General features: G+C 37.8%; 1 protein-coding gene across 42 annotated transcripts in view; it reads right to left on the bottom strand.

The window, feature by feature from the left end:
* Nucleotides 1-20,378, bottom strand: part of MIPOL1 (mirror-image polydactyly 1) — a 305,559-nt gene that overhangs the window by 253,938 nt on the left and 31,243 nt on the right. For 4 of the 42 annotated variants that reach the window (XM_081547851.1, XM_081547844.1, XM_081547849.1 and 1 more), the window contains exon 3: nucleotides 2,391-2,500. The exons of the other annotated variants lie outside the window; for them this stretch is intronic. The gene's annotated coding sequence lies outside the window, so the exon portion shown is untranslated. The remainder of the gene's footprint in view (nucleotides 1-2,390; nucleotides 2,501-20,378) is intronic. 42 annotated transcript variants of the gene reach the window in all.

Genomic DNA, 20,378 nt, shown 5'->3' on the forward strand with positions numbered 1-20,378 from the left:
GAGAAAGGATAAAAGTAGCCAGATGCCATAGCTATCAAGATTTTAAACGCATATACTATTTGATCCCTCAAGTCTACTACTAGTCAGAACATATTTTTATGTACAAAGATACACAATGAAGCAATCAATATTTATTTGCTATGAGACGATACCTATGCTCTAGTCATTCTGAACTTCTTTCTGTTCCTTGAACTCATCAAGCTTATTCTTGCCTCAGAACTTTTATACTTCTCTAAATCGCTAAACCATTTTTTCCCATCATTTAGGCCTTGCTCAAAATTCATCTCTTCAAAAGGTTTTGCCTGGCCATCCTATCTAAAGCAGAAACTCCTCTCTCATCACATTACCTATGCTACCACTTGCATGAAGCCATCTGTTTGGGTTTTACTTCATTGTTTATGATATATATCCACTAAGGATGTATATGGAAATTACATTCAGGCACAGCCCTTGTTTTTGTCTTTCATCTGTATCCTTAGAAGGGTGTTTGGCATACAGTAAGTAAGTATTCATTATGTACCTGATGATCACACAGGTGGACAGAAGATGTGAAGATTCTCTCAATAAGCATCTGTTAGCACTTATATAATATTTGTCTGTCAACTGTTCTAGGGATTAAATATAAAATAAATAGATACGGCAAATAAATTTCCTACCCAAAATAAATCTTTAGCTAAAACAATATAGGTACGGAACATGGATAAATTAAAGACAGAAAAAACTGTAAAATTACACTCATATATGCATATACACACAGCAATCTATTATCAGTGGTTACTCTGAAGAAAGGGCCTAAGAGTTGAGGTAGAGAGACTGAGAAAATGAGGGAGAGAAGTATTTCTATTTCATTTTATATCTATCTACCTGTATAATCTGATTTTTTTTTACTATGTGCATTATTATTTTTTAACTTAATAATGAAATATTTATTAATAACCTTGGCATTTTACAAGAAACTCTGAAAGAAGCCACATTACATCAGAGAGATTCAAAATGAACTAAAAGAAAGCTTTAGGACTCCCTTGAAACTCTGAACAAATAATTAGACTAATTAACTTTTATAATTATACTTTGTCATGGCTGTTTGCTTGCTTGGTTTATGTAGAGTAAAAAGTTCTAATTTAACTAATATATGGTAGAAATATTTTAGTATAGAAAAATTTTAAATAGATGAATTTCCTGAGAATTAAGCATTTTTTTTTAAAAACAATCACATTTCTTTGTTCAATTAGGGACTATTTATAACAGTCGTAGTGTTCAGGATTCTAATATTTAACAGTTTATAATAGAAATTACTATCAAAAAAAGACTACTTACATCATTTAATATCATGGAGGGTGTCAAATTAAAAGGAAATAAATATTTAATATTTCAAATATATGGTTTTCACACAACTAAGACCTGACATAGCCAAACAAATAAATATACCTGGAACACTGCATATACCAGATGGAACACTGCAACAGCTTTCACTGTCAGTTACAAATGACACTTTGAGAATGAATCCTGTATTGCAAAGCCTACTGATAAAATTTTAAAAAGAAAAACTTTAAAACTGGTTATTATTTTCAGAAGTTTAATCAGATACAGGATTTTCTAAAATAACCTGAAACGTTTTGCCCTAGGCCAAACCAAACTAAATCACTTAATCTAGCACAGAATATAAAAACAAAGTCATCTTATAGAATAGCTTCTCTAGGGAACAAACAGCATGTTTTCTTAAGATTCATGTGATTGCCAAGTTCTGATGCAATGACACACTCCTTCACACAAGGGCTTACATTTCCATACAACCAACTGAAGTTCTTGGCAAATCAAAGGTAAAAAAGTATTAGAGCAAGTTAAATCGATCTGTAATGACAACTGGTATGAGCACCCACTTGAAATCAAACAAAAGAACAGCTGTCAGAAAACGTCCTTCTAAAATAAAGTAAAAACTATAAGTTCTTAATTCATTACATATCATAATGCTTACTAACAGATTTTATTTAAAAAATTGCTTAATAATTCTCTATAGTTTATACAGTTAAATAATAAGTAGTAATAGGGACATTAACAAGTAACATCAATATACTCTAATGATAGTAGTTACGCTTTTGAGCACTTTTAGTATTAATTTTTTTCCTTTTTTTGTTGATATATAGTTGATTTACAATGTTGTGTTAGTTTATATTTTAAATACTAAATAACAATTCATGCATATAATTAGTATAAGGTTTATCTATGCAATTTGCTAAAATTATAGCACTTAATCATTCCCAGTGGACAGTATGCAACATGCAAACTATGTATTTCACTTTTTAAACAGACATGTTAAAGGTAACTAGGTTGTAAAATACAATTACTAGAAACAAAAACTTTGAAGAAAGTAAAGCAAATGTTAGGCTTACAGTTATAACTTCTTATCCAATATCAAGAAAGTCACAGCCATCAGTTTCATTAATCTGAGGACCTACCAAAGCTCATTTAACTTCTTAAGAGTCGTTCTTAATAAATGTATCTGTTAATAAAAAATATGTAATAAGACTATGACCCTAAAGTAGATAATTCATAACTGATGTAGAATAAAATACAATATGAAATGGAAAAATATAAAAAGCCAACTATATAGAGAAATTTCCTTCAATGATTTTATTCTTCCTGCATCTAAAATGATAAAATGTCAACTACAAATTATATGTAAGGATGGTACTAGCTCTTTTGTTCACCATACCATAAAGAGTTCCTTAGGATTTAGAAGTATATGTTCACTAAAAATCTGTTTCAGGAAAGTTATTTTTTAAAACCTATCAAGATGGCAAAATGATGGAGTTTAAAATATTATTAATACTTAAAAAATTAATATTTAGTGAAACAACTGTACAGTGTTTCACAGTACTAAATTAAACAATATGTGCTATTAATTTTAAGACATTTTCCACAAGAAAATGCTCTTTCATTTTAAAAGAATTTTCTTTCTTTTAAGAAACTGCATCTCTAGGATATGTTGATTTATACTATAATCATAATCATGTTGAAGCTGGGTTATGAGTACATAGGGGCTCATTATTCCATTTCTCTACTCTTGTATGTTTGTAATTTTCCATAATAGTTTAAAATACATATTATAATATAAAAGAGTATATACACTATCATTTACTTTCACAGAACTAGCAATGAGACTTCATTTTATAATAGAACATTATCAAACTTTTATCAGTTTCATGCCTGATACATGTATCCACAAACATATTATGTAACAAATATTGCACATGGTTCAGGAATGTATCATACATACACACCTCACATGGATTCTATATTGCACGTCATTTAGAGAAAAGCCTAAAAGTCTCATCTTACCATTTAGGAACTGAACAGAAAATATTATCTGCTGAGAAATATGTACTTTATTAAAATGCTTTGGAATTACTCCCTGACCTTATACTTAATACCTTCCTGAAGCTAAGACCTTACGTTACCAATGACCTAGTGCATATGCTGGATAGGTACACTCTGTCACCTTTAGTAAACATTCTCCTCACCAAGCCACTCAGAGGCCATCTGCTGCACCCTGAAGCAATATCCTAGTTAGTTACTGCTACAGACATGTGATGTAAGTAACCAAGTTTATCATTTGTTGGAGTCACAGCCACATGAATCTGAAACATTTCCTAATTTTATCTTAAAAGGTATGTATTTTCACTGCTGGAGATATTTCTCACTTGTAGAACAGTGACAGTTCTTTGTATATGCACAGTAATTATCTCTTAATTAACAAAGATGGTGATTTAGAAGAATCATAAGCAGAAATAGTGACAATGACTATTGTTTAGTTGCTAAGTCGTGTCTGACTCTTTTGCAACCCCACGTACTATAGCCCACCAGGCTCCTCTGTCCATGGGATTTCCCAGACAAGAATATCGGAGCGGGTTGCCATTTCCTTCTCCAGGGGATCTTCCCAATCCAGGTCTCCCACATTGCCAGGCGGCTTCTTTACCAGCTGAGCCACAAGGGAAGCCAAAGTAGATTTTTTTTGGAATTCCCTTGCTTTTTCTATGATCCAGCAGATGCTGGCAATTTGATCTCTGGTTCCTTCACCTTTTCTAAATTCAGCTTGCACATCTGGAATTTCTCAGCTCATGTACTGCTGAAGCCTAGCTTCAAGGATTTTGAGCCTAATCTTGCTAGCATGTGAAATGAGTACAATTGTACGGTACAATGAACATTCTTTGGCATTGCCTTTCTTTGGGATTGGAATGAAAACTGACCTTTTCCAATCCTGTGGACACTGCTGAGTTTTCCAAATTTGCTGGTATATTGAGTGCAACACTTTAACAGCATCATCTTTTTAGGATTTTAAATAGCTCAACTGGAATTCCATCACCTCCATTATCTTTGTTCATAGCAAAGCTTTCTAAGGCCCACTTGACTTTGCACTCCAAGATGTCTGCTCTAGGTGAGTGACACACCCTTTCCTCTACCTGCTCAATATCTGAGCCAGACACAAGGCACCCACCAAATTAGGTGGAAAAGTGAACTACCTAAGATCAAAACCCAAAGTCTTTGCCATGGTGGGGCCCTTGCATGTACATGGCTTAAGTACAGACTTGTACTTAAAACCAATCAATTAATGTAAACTGGTTAGCAATCTGAGACTATACAGTCCAGCCAGAAATTTTAAAGAAAAAAAAAATTAGGTCATGAACTACATTTCTTTTTTTTTTTTTAACTACATTTCTTTACAAGATAATTTCTTTTGAAAATAAGCTCACAGCCACAAGAAAAAACTGCAACATATATGAAAGAATTTAACATAAGGAAAAGCAGCACAGGCATACGAAAGAGAGAGGTGGAGATTCATACTTGAACTAGAGAAAACTAGGCAACCTGAAATCAATCTTCACAACAGGTATAATTTTCAAATTGCCACATAGAGAAATCAATACAACCCATTAAGTAAAATCAATCAGTTTCTAAAGAAGCATAGATAGATATAAAAATGAACCAAGTAAAAACTGTTCAGAAATAAGAAATGTTAGTTCAAGTTGAAACTCTATAGGTGAAGTAAAAACTATAAAACAGTAGAGCACAGAATTAAAGATTTGCAGGCGGAAAGGAAGATATTCCTCAGAATGCTGCATAGAATAATACTTTAATAATACTTTAAAAATATGAAAAAAGTGACATGGAAGATAAAATATTAATAAGATGTTCTAACATATGCCCAATAAGGGACTGAGTAGGGGAAAAGCATAAAAAGAAATGAAAAGTAAATTAATTACATATACTGCAAATAGGACAGAAAATGTGTCCCTGGAAAAGAGTAACTGAATCAGAGTTATATAGCATCAACATCCCATAATTCCCATGGAGATGCAGTCCCAGCATCACATTCTGGCAGTGACCTTTCATCTTCTTCAAATTTCCTGAAATTTCTGCACAACTACATTATTTTGTTACCGACAAATCACAGTGATGCATATACTACCCTTCACGATACCAAGAGATGTTTAAAAATACTAAGTCTGTTGATCTTTATCCTGTTTCCTCACCCTTTCCATCAAGGCACAAGGAGTCACTAATATAACTGCTTGTTAATAGCCAATGTGATATTATTTCTTCATTTTTTTTATAATCCAGAATTATCACTTACACATCTTATGTCACCAACTTGGTCAAAACTGCTTGCCAAAAATCAAAATAAATGGCAGAATGCAAAGCCACACTTAAAGGCTGAGAGCATATAGTACAATCTGCAGTCTTGGTTCTCATGGGCTAAAATGATGCTATTGCTCTTGAAACATAGGAAAAATATGTATTAGCAATATTCTACAAAGTTTTTCTTTATATATACAGAAATGAATAGAACTCAAAAAATAAAACCACCTCGCCCTGTATCTACATTTTTTCTCAGAAAGCTAGCTGAGAATGCGCTCCATCAACACATGGGAGTAAAGTATGAAAGAGGTGAAAAGAATAACCATGGTCATGGCGAGAAAAATCATAGGATAACAGCTATACAACATAGATAATAGCCATGCAAAGCTGACAGCATTAAGAAAACTTCAGGAGTAATTTGTTCAAGAAAGAGTAGTTTGAGAAGAGATTGAAATAAATGAAAAGAAAGTTTGGAGTTGAATCAATAATAAATATACAGAAAGTCAAGCAAATAAAGCAAAACAGCAGTAAAGTATGCAGGTGAGGGGGAAGGGAAAATAATAAAAATATACTATATGTATTAATCGTGAATAGCATCCACATGACCATAACAATATAAAGACTATATATTTTTCCTAAACAAAGCTACAATACAGTTATACTGTAACAGAAAGGGAGCGTGCGTGTGAGTGAGTGTGTGTGTGTGTGTGTGTGTGTGTTGGACAGAAGTATCAAAGAGACCTATATCCTTGTCTTAGTTACCAGGACCTCCCTACTTTCACTCTTCCTTTCTGTTTGAAATAGGTTAACATCTAGAACTTATACTTCCCAGTCTCTTTGCAGCTCTCATGGTTTGAATGTAAAAAAAAAAAAAGTTCTACCAATGAGATGTTCTCTAGTAAGATATGGAAAAAGAAAGGAAAGCAAAGGTTATCCGTCTGCTTTCAGCATGTAAGGTCAGACAGACCTAAGTGTTTCTAGTGACAGAGACTCTGAAGTTTAATGAGGCGCATGAGCCTTCTAGATATGACAGCAACTAGGGGTGCCAGCCATAAAAACAGCTTTCTGACCTCTAGATTGCAACAATATCACAACCCTGAACCATGGTCTAGAGGTAGTCCGTGACTACTGTTCCAGCACTTGGAATAAGTTTGTAAGCTGTTAATTCCCTATATAAAGGACCTTTCTGCTTGAAATACCTAGAGTTGCTTTTTCCCCATCCCATAATGTAACTGATATCTTCCCCATCTTCATAAGTCCATGAATTATGACAAAACTTGGATGAGAATCAAGAAGCTGAAATATAAGCATGCTATACAGAAATATTTCAGGAGATCTGTCCATTTCCTTTCATGGCCTCAACAAAGCTACAAATACATGCAGATCTAACAGGGACCTAAAAACTAGATGAACTGAGTCTCCACAACAAAAGGTAAAAAGGACAACAATAAGGCAGGTGAGAGACGTAGAGATGGTCTCTGCAAGGGAAAAAAAAGAAAAAAAAACTCACTCCAACCTCAGCAATCCGCACACAGCAAAGATTACAAAGGTATAGGTATTTCCCCTGGGAGCAGAGGATTCAAGCTCCACATCAGGCACCCAAACCCCTAGATCCTGCACAAGAGAGATAAGCTCCCAACAGCTGGCTTTGAACACCAATGTGGAATATGCCCAGGAAAACTACAGAACTGCAGAAAATGGAAAACCTGCTCTTAAAGGGCTTGAGCACAGCTTCATTCCACACAAAAACACCAGGTTGAAAAGTGTACAGAATGAAGTGTGAAGGGAATCCACCCACTAGAGTCTGCTGGGGAGACAGGAACAGTTGGGATGCTCCCTGTGGCCTGAGAAACTGGTGAAAACAACTTTTGTAATTTCAGGCTACCTTGCAGATGCCATTGTGAAATTCTCCCTCTAGTCTGTTAGCTCCAGAGGGTACACCTTGTTGGGAGCCTTGCCCACCTCGGCCTCCACTGGGTCTCACAGCCAGAAGTGTGACAGCTGCACCTGCCAGCTCACTGCAGCAGCCACCATCAGGCCCTGAAGCCAGTCAGAGGGCCAGCTCCGCCCACCAACACTCCATAACAACAGCCATAGCCCCACCATGCAAGAAGGCAGAAATACAAAGAATTTAAGAGACTACTATGAACAAGTATATACCGACAAATTGTACAACTTAGAAGAAATGGATAAATTCCTAGAAGCATGTGATCTTCCAGGACTGAATCATGAAGAAACAGAAAATCTGAATAGATCAATTACTAGCAAGTAGATAAAACCATAATCAACAATCTCCCCAAAAACCAAAAGCCCAGAACCAGACATTTCACAAGAAAATTCTATAAAACATTCAAAGAGGATTTAATACCTATCCTTTTCAAGCTCTTCCATTTGAAGAGGGAAATCTTCCAAAGACATTTTATAAAACCACCATACCAAACCAGACACCACAAAAAGAAAATATAAGAGCTAACATCCTGGATGATCATAAGTGTAAAAATCCTCAACAAAATACTGAATCCAACTGAATCCAATGATACATTAAAATGATCAAACACTAAAATCAAGCAGCATTTACTTCAGGGAATCAACGATGATTCAACATCTGCAAATCAATCTACATGATACATCACATTTTAAAAAATGAAAAATAAAGATCAGGATTATCTCAATGGATGTAGAAAATGCATCTGACAAAATCCAACATCCATTTATGATAGAAACTCTCAACAAAGTAGGTACAGAGGGAACAAACCTTAACAACATGAAGGTCATATATGACAAACCCACAGCTGACATCATATGCATTAGTTAAAAAATAAAAACTTTTCCTTCAAGGCCAGAACAAAACAAGGATGCTCACTCTCACTACTTTCATTCAACAGAGTATTGGACGTACTATGCACAGAGAGTACACAAGAAAAGGAAATAAAAGGCATCCAAATCAGAAAGAATTGTAAAACTGTCACTACATGCTGCTAACATGATACTATCTATATATAGAAATTTAAAAAGATTTCACCAAAAACAATGGTTAGAATAAATGAATAAAGTGTAGGATACAAAATCAATATACAGAATCTGTGACATTTCTATGCACTGCTGCTGCTGCTGCTAAGTCGCTTCAGTCATGTCCGACTCTGTGCAACCCCATAGACGGCAGCCCACCAGGCTCCCCCGTTCCTGGGATTCTCCAGGCAAGAACACTGGAGTGGGTTGCCATTTCCATCTCAAATGCATGAAAGTGAAAAGTGAAAGTGAAAGTGAAGTTGTGTCTGACTCTTCGCGACCCCGTGGACTGCAGACCACCAGGCTCCTCCGTCCATGGGATTTTCCAGACAAGAGTACTGGAGTGGGTTGCCATTGCCCTCTCTGTTTCTATACACTAACTACAAACTCTTAGAGAAGGCAAATAAAAAAAAATCTCATTTACTACTGCATCAAAAAGTTTAAAACACCTAGAAATAAATTTAATCAATGAGGTGAAAACCTGTACACTAAAAACTATAAGACACTGATAAAAGAAATTAAAGAAGACACCAAAAAAATGGAAAGATATTCTGTACTGGTGGACTGGAAGAATTAAAACTGCTCAAATGTCCATACTTCCCAAAGAAATCTACAGATTCAGTGCAATCCCTATCAAAATCCCAATGGCATATTTAACAGAACTTGGACATATAATTCTAAAATTGGTATGGAAGCACAAAAGATCCTGAGTCACAAACGCAATCTTGAGAAAGAACAAAGCTGGAGGTATCACACCCTCTGACTTCAAACTACAGTTAACCTTTTAAACAACTCAGGGTTTAGAAGTATTGACCTCTCACATAGTTGAAAACACACATATAAGTTTACAGTCAGTCCTCCATATCCAAGGGTCTGAATCTTTGGATTCAACCAAATGTGAATGCTGTAGTATGGTAGTGTATTTTTACTGAAAAAAACTCTTGCTATAACGGACACACTTAGATCAAATCCATGTTGTTCAAGGATCATTTGTATACTACAAAGTAATCAAAACAGTATGGTTTGGGAACAGAACCAGATATACAGATGAATGGAACAGAACTGAGAGCCCAAAATTAAGCCATACATATGTGGAAAATTAATCTATAACAAAGGAATAAAGAACATACAATGGAGAAAGGACAGTCTTCTAAATCAGGAACGTGGGAAAACTGGACAGCCACATGCAAAAGAATGACACTAAAGTGCTCCAATACACCATATACAAACATGAACTCAAAAGGAATTAGAATTGAATGTTAAGACCTGAAATCATAAAATTCCTAATAGAAAACAAAGTAAACTTACTGACATTGGCCTTAAGCAATGTTTTGTGGATGAAACCCCAAAGGCAAGGGAAACAAAAGCAAAAATAAATAAACAGGACTACATCAAACTAAAAAGAGTCTATTCAGCAAAGCAAACCATAATCAAAATGAAAAGGCAACCTACTGAATGGAAGAATCTATTTGCAAACTATATATCTAATAGAGGGTTAATATTCAAAATATATAAAGACAACAACAACAAAATACAAACAACCTGATTTAAAAAGTGGACAGAGGATCTGAGTAGATATTTTTCCAAAGACACACAGATAGTAAAATAATCAGAAAGAAATGTTAAAGATCACTATTAATCAGGGAAATGCAAATCAAAACCAAAATGAGATGTTATCTCACACTTGTTGGAACGGTTATTATTGAAAAGACAAGAAATAACAACACGTTGGAGAAGATACGAAGAAAAAAGGGAAAAAGTGGAAGCAGGGCAGATTTTATTTTCTCGGGCTCCAAAATCACTGCGGAGGGTGACTGCAGCCATGAAATTAAAAGACACTTGCTCCTTGGACGGAAAGCAATGGCAAACCTTCAGTGTATTAAAAAACTGACATCACTTTGCCCACAAAGGTCTGTATGGTCAAAGCTAAGGTCCTTCCAGTAGTCATGTACCGATGTGAAAGTTGGATCATAAAGAAGGCTGAGCGCCAAAGAACTGATGCCTTTAATTGTGGTGCTGGAGAAGACTCTTGACAGTCCCTTGGACGCAAGGAGATCAAACCAGTCAATCCTAAAGGAAATCAACCCGGAATATTCATTGGAAGGACTGATGCTGAATCTGAGGTTCCAAAACTTTGACCACTTGATGTGAAGAGTCAATTCATTGCAAAAGACCCTGATTCTGGGCAAGATTCAAGGCAAAAGGAGAAAGAGGCAGAGGATGAGATGGTTGGATAGCATCACCGATTCAATGGACATAAATTTGAGCAAACTCTGGGAGACAGTGAAGGACAGGGGAGCCTGGCACACTGCAGTCCATGGGGTCACCAAAGAATTGGACATGACTTAGTGACTGAACAACAACAATATAGACTGTTGGTAGGACTGTAAATTGGTACTGCCACTATGGAAAACAGTATGGAGATTCCTCAAAAAATTACAAACAGAACTACCTTATAACCCAGCTATTCTATTTAATAGTAATTTAAATAGTAATCGTGATTCTACAATCACTTTCTTTTCAGTTGCTTGGATAAAGCCATATACAAAATTCACCTGACTTTACCAACCCATATAGGTTCACATTTTATATTTACACTACAGTCCTATTCATAATATATAGTTGAAAATTTGGAGTTGCAGTAAGCACACTAGTATTTTCACTACTACACTTAGAATTCAACTAAAACCTTATTTTCTTCACTTTAAAAATCAACTTTGAGGGATCCATTTCAACTGTACACTTGGTAAGTTAAGTTTTAACAATTGTCTACAATGGTATAATTTTAAAAAATGCATTAAGGGACTTCCCTGGTGGCCCAGTGGTTAAAGACTTCACCTTCCAATGCAAGGGGTGTGGGTTCAATCCCTGGTTGGGTAGCTAAGATCTCCCAAGCCTTGCAGCCAAGAAAACACCACATAAAACAGAAGCAACATTGTAACAAATTCAATAAAGACTTAAAAAAAACAGTCCACATCAAAAAAAAAAATCTTAAAAAAAAGTCCATTAAAAAGTTGCTCCTTTGCAATAAATCTAACCCAATCTTGCTCAATCCTAGGCAAATACTAATATATGTTCCTTTACTATACAAATTCAATGCTACTTCTAGAATCTGTATGAATGGGATCAAACAATGTACACTTGAGGAACCCAGCTCCTGTGTGTGATTTTTCACATAAGCAATTACAATCATAGTATGCTGTCAACCATAAGCAAGTACAAAAGCTTTATCTGGCTGATGTCACAGGACAACGCTGCTCTCCCCACACCAGATTTTTCACAACCGATGTATCGCAGTTTCTAAAGTGAGTTGCAGTCAAGGACTCAGGTCCCCCTGTCTGGCCATGCTCTTATGTGTATCTGCATTCCAAGCCATTAAGAGGTCTCTTTATCTAGAGCCTCCCTCAGAAGCAGACCTCCTTGGAGATGGTGGGAGAACACTTTTCTAAACTCTGAGTCAGTAAACAGTACTTTTCCATTCCTAGCCCTTTTCTCTCTCTGTCCTCCCTGCAGTATCCTCTAACCCCCAAACTAGGCCCAAAATAATGCAGTGACTTTTTGTCAGCGTTCCCCCAAATAGTGAGATGACCCCCACATTTGTGCTGATTCACCTCACCCTCAGACTCCCTGACAGTCCAGTGGTTAAGACTCTATGCTCCCAACATGAGTGGTGCAGCTTTGATCCCAGGTCAGAGAACTAGGATCTGCATGACTCACCACATGGCCAAAAACAAACAAAAATAAACACTCAAGAGGAGGAATGTCACCAAAATGGCAGGCTAGAAAGTGCCAAGCTCTCATTACTACAGAACAATTTTAAAAAGAAAAAGAAACAGGAACAGTCTAAGCCAACTTTGTTGAAGCTCTGGAAAACAGTCAAAAGTTAACACCAGTCAAACAAACACCAAATCAAGAAAAAGTCGTCTTCAAAATGGCAGAGAGTTCTGCAGTATTTCCCCTCACTGTTCCCACCCCTTCTCCAGTGTCAGCTCCTGAATCAGCAGCAGCAGCAGCCCGGTTCCCAGTTTCCAGGGAACAGGGAAGACCTGATATGGAAATTATTATACAATTCTATTCTAACCTGTCTGGAGGGTATCTGAAGGACTGACATAAGGCACTTGGACTTTTTATCACCTAGTTTGGAACTTCAGTACTTGGAAAAGCTACAAGAAAACTACAGACCCAGACACCCAGGGCAAGAAAGAAGGAGATATACACTAGACCATCTAAGGCCTGGAAGAGAAGCCAGGGAGACTCTGGGAAATTAATACAAGTAAAAGCAGTAAAAAATATGGCCGAATTTAGAGAGTGACCTAGGCTTCCCTGGTGGCTCAGGTAAAGAGTCTGCCTGCTATGCAGGAGGCATGAGTTTGATCCCTGGGTCAGGAAGATCCCCTGGAGGAAATGGCAACCCACTCCAGTACTCTTGCCTGGGAAATCCCATGGACAGAGGAGCCTGGCGGGCTATAGCCCATGGGGTCACAAGAGTCCACACAACTTAGCAACTACACCACCACCTCCACAGAAAGTTACCTGTATGCTCAGAAAGGACCCAAGAAGACCTTAAGCTTTTACCTCAGGCTGAACTCTATACTCAAAGAAGCCTAGCTAAGGGTTGAAGGAGTACCAAAGCACAGAGGTAATCTGCAAAGACTGGAAGAGCTGGCATTCAAGGAAGTCTCTGTAAACATATTAGCTGAGAGTGAATTAAAGGAACAGAGATTTCAAGGACCATACACAAAGAGGAACAGTCTGCAAAAACAATTTGGAAAAGTCTCAAACTACTACAGCCTTCAAAAATATTTAAAAAAAAATAGGACAAAGAATTTGAACAGACATTTCATCAAAGAAGATACATAAACAGCCAAAAAATACATGAAAAGATGTTCGGCATAACTAACCATTAGGAAAACCCAAATCAAAACTACTTTGCATATAACAGAATGGCTGGTATCAAAAAACTGAAAATATCAAGAGCAAGGACATAGAGGAATTGGAACCCTTGCACATTGTGGGTAGAAATGTAAAATGATGATGCAACTGCTGTAGAAAACAGTTCTGCAGCTTCTCAGAGTTAAACAGAATTACCCATGGCTCAGCAACCCCACTACTAGGTACGTATCCCAAAGAATTGACATGAGAGACTCAAACAAATACCTGTAAGCCAACATTCACAGTAGCATAATTTACAACGCTAAAAGGTGGAAACAACCCAAGTGCCCACTGACAGATGAATAAATAAACAAAATGTGGCATACACATACAATGGAATAACTTTCAATCTTAAAAAGAAGAAAGTGCCAACACATGCTACAATGTGGATGAACCTAGAAGGCATGCTAAGTAAAATAAGCCAAACACAAAAGGACAAAAACTGTATGATTCCACTTACATAAGGTACCGGAAGTAGGCAAATTCAGGGAGAAAGAAAGCAGAATAGAGGTTACCAGGAGTTGGAGGAGGAGAGATTCGGGAGTCACTATTTAATGCATACAGAGTTTGTTTCTATTTGGGATGATGAAAGTTCTGGAAATGGGTAACGGTGATGATTACACAATATTGTGAATGTACTTAATGACACTGAAAGGTCTACTTAAAAATGGTTAACGAGCCACGTGGCAGGGTGGTCTTCCTGGGTTTCTTTACCCTTCTCCTCTCCGCCTGCATGCCCTTCCCAATAAAGCCTCTCGCTTTGTCAGCATGTGTGTCTCCTTGGACAACGCATTTCTGAGTGTTAGGCAACAGCCTACTCGGGGGCCCTGGAAGGGGTCCCCCTCCCTGTATCAAAAATGTCACTATAACGGCATAAAAAAAAGGTTGGGGAACTTCCGCTTTAAGAATGCAGTTGTAAGTGGACCACACTAGAGCTCTACCAGTACTGCAGAGACCTACAAATGAGTCGTGACTGGAATTGACACTTATTTTTTTCTAGAATTTACTTTGTTATTGCTGTTCAGTCACCAAGTTGTGTCCGACTCTTTGAGACCCCATGGACTGCAGCATGTCAGGCTTCCCTGTCCAGACTTAATTAAAAGTTTGGAACAGAGAATCACTTATTAATTCGAACTGCCTGAATATGTTTCCACTGATTGTTACCTACAAACAAAAATAGGCAAAGAAATAAAATATTACATGGAGAGAACACATTCCTTACCACTCTCAAAGTAATGATCTCATTAAAAATTGGAATGAGCAATTAAAACATGTTATTTAAAATGATGGGAGATAAGGCATTGAGGGCTGGCTAACTCAAGTTGGCCACTGAATTAAAAGGTTAAATATGAGAGGAAGTAAGAGGGGACCCCACCAGAAACGTTTCTAGTGTCGACTTTTTACAACCTAAAAGCTAAGTTGTTGTTCTGTTGCTCAGTCGTGTCCAACTCTTTGTGGCCCCATGGACTGCAGCACGTCAGGCTTCCTTGTCCTTCACTGTCTCCTGGAGTTTGCTCAAACTCATGTCCATTCAGTCAGTGATACCATTCAACCGTCTCTTCCTCTGTTGCCCCGTTCTCCTCCTGCCCTCAAACATTCCCAGCATCAGGGTCTTTTCCAAAGTGTTGGCTCTTCCCATCGGGTGGCCAAAATTCTGGAGCTTCAGCTTCAGCATCAGTCCTTCCAATGAATATTCAGAGTTGATTTCCTTTAAGATTGGAAATGCAAGAGTCTGGGCTCACTGAAATCATTTCTTTCAAATGCACCTCACCCAGCTGGAGCCAGTGTCCTATTTTCACATCCTGAGCTTCCTTTCCTCAGGGCTCACTACAGGGAATGGCTGTAGTCTGATGGCTGCTAGATTAGCAGGCATGCTTCTCCTCCTTCTGTTCCCCTTTAGGGCTCATTGGCTCACACTGAAGGCTACAATCCATGATGACTGTGACATCTTTGTTTACCAACACAGCAAGGAAATATTCCACTTCTCACTAGCAACTGAAGTGGCAGTTAAGGGGATGGTGGTGATGCAATTCACAATTTTCTATCTTTCTCACCTCACAAATTTTTCATTCATCCTGCAAGACCCAGCTGTGCCAAGACCAGAAAAGCAGTGTCAACAGAGATAATGCTGCACAGGACACATTGTCCATAATATACAATCTGATCGGATATATTCCTAAGGAATGGAGGAGGAAATGGCAACCCACTCCAGTATTTTAGCCTGGAGAATCCCCACGGAAAGAAGAGCCTGGTGGGCTATAGTCCATGGGGTCGCAGAGTCAGACAGGGCTGAGGGATTAAGCACATTCCTAAGGAAATACATATAATTTATTTATTAATTTTTGGTTGTGCTGAGTCTTTGCTGTTGTGCACAGACTTTCTCTAGTTGTGGTGAGCTGGGTCTACTCTTCCTTGTGATGCACAGGCTTCTCATTGCAGTAGCTTCTCTTGTTGCGGAGCACAGATTCTAGGCACAGGTTCTTCAGTAGTTGCAGCATTCGGCCTAGGAGTTGTGGCACAGGGGCTTTAGTTGCCCACAGCACGTGCAATCTTCCCAGACCGGGGATCAGACCCATGTTCCCTGCCTTGGCAGGCGGATTCTTGTCCACTGTACCATCAGCAAAGTCCCCTAAGGGAACTTTTGACTTCACCCCATGAAGTTAAATTAAGATTAACTCTAAGTGCTGCTTCATTATTAAGAAGAAGACAGTCCTTTACTTCTTTATTTGTCAAACTGTACAAAATTTTCCCAGGAAGAAATAAAAGCAGAGGTTCTGGCAAGGGTGCTATAATTGCCTGCCACGTGGACAGGCATGGGGCCAAATCAGAGCGCTGCACTAGATGCGGAAAAGTGAGGTTAAAATGAATAATAAATGGAAGCCAAAATAAATATTGGCCAATAGTAAGGGAACAGAGAAATGGGGTATGACATAAGGAAAAATGCTATTATTTTCCACAAGAATTTTTCAGAGCAAAGTAATAAGAATGACTGCGGCTGGGAAAAAGCAGTTAACCCATTATCTCTAGAGTATGAAAACTCAACTGATACTGACTGATGACAACTACCTCAAGTGATTTAGAGAAAGGCTACCAAAGGTAATCCCCTTAACGACTCACCTAAATGGGAGGACATTAGAATCATAATTGAAGTCACATTCTTGTTGGTAGTATTTTTATCACATTGGTTCCTTTGCAGTGCTTAACAAAAATTCTCCCTTTCAATCGAGTGGGATGAATCATAAGAGGTAGCAGATGATTGGTGTATCGTATTGTCCCCATCAAAATCACTCTTAGAAATCGACTGGGGTATGAGGGCAAAGTACTGCGGCTCCTTTGGTTATAAAAGGCATGAATACAAATGAAACAGCACTCATAGGATTAAAGTGGTCTCTAAAAGAATGGGTGTGAAACAACACGATGGCTACTTACACTCATAGATTCACCTCCGGAATTCAGAAAAGGGCTACTGCATTAAACCTTGTGGCTGACAAAGGCTAAACTTAACCTGAAAGTGAAATAAATACACTTTATTGACTATTTCTTGGGACACAAAAAATATATTTGGGTGTGCACATTATATTTAAGTCACATTCAGGTCACAGGTACTCAATGCCAACAGGTTTTATGGTGGCTCTATCAACACTGGCCCCAACAACCAAGAGGCAATTGGGGAGCTTTAGGGACATACTTGGATTACTGAGCCAAGCCCAAAAGGGGCTCCGAGAAACACTTCATCAGATAAATTAACACTTGTTACCTCAAAAAGGGACACTAGAGGGTGCTTTATTTCAGAAGATTGGTCAAGACTAGCAGTCAGATGAGAAAGACGAAGCTATACATGAGTGAATCAGACACCTCACTAAGCCAGTAAAACAATATACATCTCAGTTACACTAGAGAAGGTTTACACACTTACCCAGGAAGGACTATTGAATATTTTAATCATCATGGAATCTGGCAGTTCTAAATTGGTCATGACATTTTCATCTTTCTGCCATAGTAGTATGATGTAACAATGAGATTATAGGTTCATTAACAGAATTTAATAAAATCAGACATTTGATTTCCAGGATAAAAAAAAAAATGAGACAAGATTTAAGGTCTTCACTTGATACATTATTAATAGAAAATGGATCCAAAGAGAATTTGGCTTTAGAAAAATTACACATGGGCTTTCCAGGTGGCTCTAGTGGTAAAGAACCTGTCTGCCAATGCAGGAAATGTAAGAGATGTGGGTTTGATCCATGGGTTGGGAAGATCCCCTGGAGAAGGGCATGACAACCACTCCAATATTCTTGCCTGGACAATCCAATGGACAGGGGAGCCTGATGGGCTACAGTCCATAGGGTTGCAAAGAGTTGGACTTGACTGAAGCAAGCATACACGCATGCACGCACACATGCAAGTAAATGCTCCCATCAACACATATAAAAAGGTACAAGTATCTTTTGATGGAAGAGGAAAAAGAACAATAAAAAAGAGTATATTATAAAAACCTGTGAAGGGATATAGCTGCAATTAATATATCTTGCAGGGCAAATTTCATTTCCCACTGGATGGCTCCTCCTGCTGATATCAGGATATTAGTATGCTTCCCCGTTTATATTAAAGAGTGAACTTATGGTCGCCGGGCAGAAAGATGGGAGGAAGGGATAGTTAGCAAGTTTGGGATGGACATATACACACTGCTGTATTTAAAATGGATAACCAAGAAGGACCTACTGTATAACATATGGAACTCTGCTCAATGCTATGTGGCAGTCTGGATGGGAAGGGAGTGTGGATATTTGTATACGTATGGCTGAGTCCCTTCCACAGGACTCCTCCCTTCTAAGAAATGCCTGAGGCATTTATGACTTTAACCAGAACTCCTTATAAACTATGGTGGATAGAATTTATTAGCGGAAAGAAATCCCTAGTCAGTAAGTGACTTTTTCTTTTAACTGTTCTATTTATTTTCCAAGTATTCAGTTCAGTCGTTTACGACTCTTTGTACCCCATGGACTGCAGCATCCCAGGCTTCCCTGTCCCTCACCAACTCCTGGAGTTTACTAAAACTCATGTCCATCGAGTCAGAGATGCCATCCAACCACCTCATCCTCTGTCATCCCCTTCTCCCCCCACCTTCAATCCTTCCCAGCATCAGGGTCTTTTCAAATGAGTCAGTTCTTCCCATCAGGTGGCCAAAGTATTGGAGCTTCAGCTTCAGCATCAGTTCTTCCAATGAATATTCAGGACTGATTTCCTTTAGGATGGACTGGTTGGATATCCTTGCAGTCCAAGGAACTCTCAGGAGTCTTCTCCAATACCACAGTTCAAAAGCATCAATTCTTCAGCACTCAGCTTTCTTTATGGTCCAACTCTCACATCCATACATGACTACTGGAAAAACCATAGCTTTGATTAGATGGACGTTTGCTGGCAAAGTAATGTCTCTGTTTTTTAATATGCTGTCTAAGTTGGTCATAGCTTTTCTTCCAAGGAGCAATCATCTTTTAATTTCATGGCTGTAGTCACCATCTGCAGTGATTTTGGAGCCGAAGAAAAGAAAGTCTGTCACTGCCTCCATTGTTTCCCCATCTATTTGCCATGAAGTGATGGGACTGGATGCCAGGATCTTAGTTTTCTGAATGTTGAGTTTTAAACCAGCTTTTTCACTCTTCTCTTTCACTTTCATCAAGAGGCTCTTCAGTTCCTCTTCACATTCTGCCATAAGGGTGGTGTTATCTGCACATCTGAGGTTGCTGATATTTCTCCCAGCAATCTTGATTCCAGCTTGTGCTTCATCCAGCCTAGCAATTCGTGTGATGTACTCTGCATGTAAGTTAAATAAGCAGGGTGACAATATACAGCCTTGACATACTCCTTTCCCAATTTTGAACCGGTCCATTGTTCCATGTCCAGTTCTAACTGTTGCTGCTTGACCTGCATTTATATCTGTATTTATTTCAAATATATATCTATATATATCTGTATTTATTATATACAAATATATATATCTGTATTTATTCCATATTCCTTTCAAAATCTTTGTATTACAGAATTTCTCAGGGTTAGAAAGAACCTCAAAAATCATTTAGTGATGTTCCCTCTTACAGAAGAACTTAGGGTTGAGGAAGATAAAGCAATTTCCTACAAAGTCAAAGAAACAAAGTCAAAGGTACATTAGAATTTCTGACTAGTTTCAGCATGTGAGTACTATATCAACTACTGGCCAACATCTAATACTTATCTAAAGCAGCAGTCAGCAAACGTTTTCTGTAATGAATGAGAGAATGAACGTTTATAGGCCTTATAGGCCACTGGTCTCTGTTGCAACTATTCAACTCTAACACTATGGCAATAAAGTAGTCCCAAACAACACGAAAATGCACACACACTGTCTCAGTAAAATTTTATTTAGAAAAACAGACAGCAGGCCAGTTTCGTCCTATCAGCCATAACTTACCAACTCCTGTTTAAAGACCTAACTCAGATACTAAGAAAGCTATGGCTCACAGTAAATATGGAAATAAGGAAGGTCGTCCATACTGTAATCCTGCTAGAAAAGTTTAAAGATCCCAGAGAAAATAAACCTGTTGACTCCAAAGACAGAGATATTAATTAAATGATTACATTTACCAAATTATTATTATTATTTCAAAAGGTCCTTCATTTGCTAATAATTTATCTAAAAACCAAGAGACTCATGAGAGAAAAAAGTTACCCCATAAGAAATATCTTATAAGAAAAGGCAAAAATTAGACCAGAATGCTAGAAGGTATCTGAAAGCAACTCTGTAAGTAAGTGGCTAACTAAAG

This window comes from Giraffa tippelskirchi, chromosome 12, assembly GCF_054371585.1.
Source record: "Giraffa tippelskirchi isolate mGirTip1 chromosome 12, T2T-mGirTip1v1.2.pri, whole genome shotgun sequence".
NCBI lineage: Eukaryota > Metazoa > Chordata > Mammalia > Artiodactyla > Giraffidae > Giraffa > Giraffa tippelskirchi.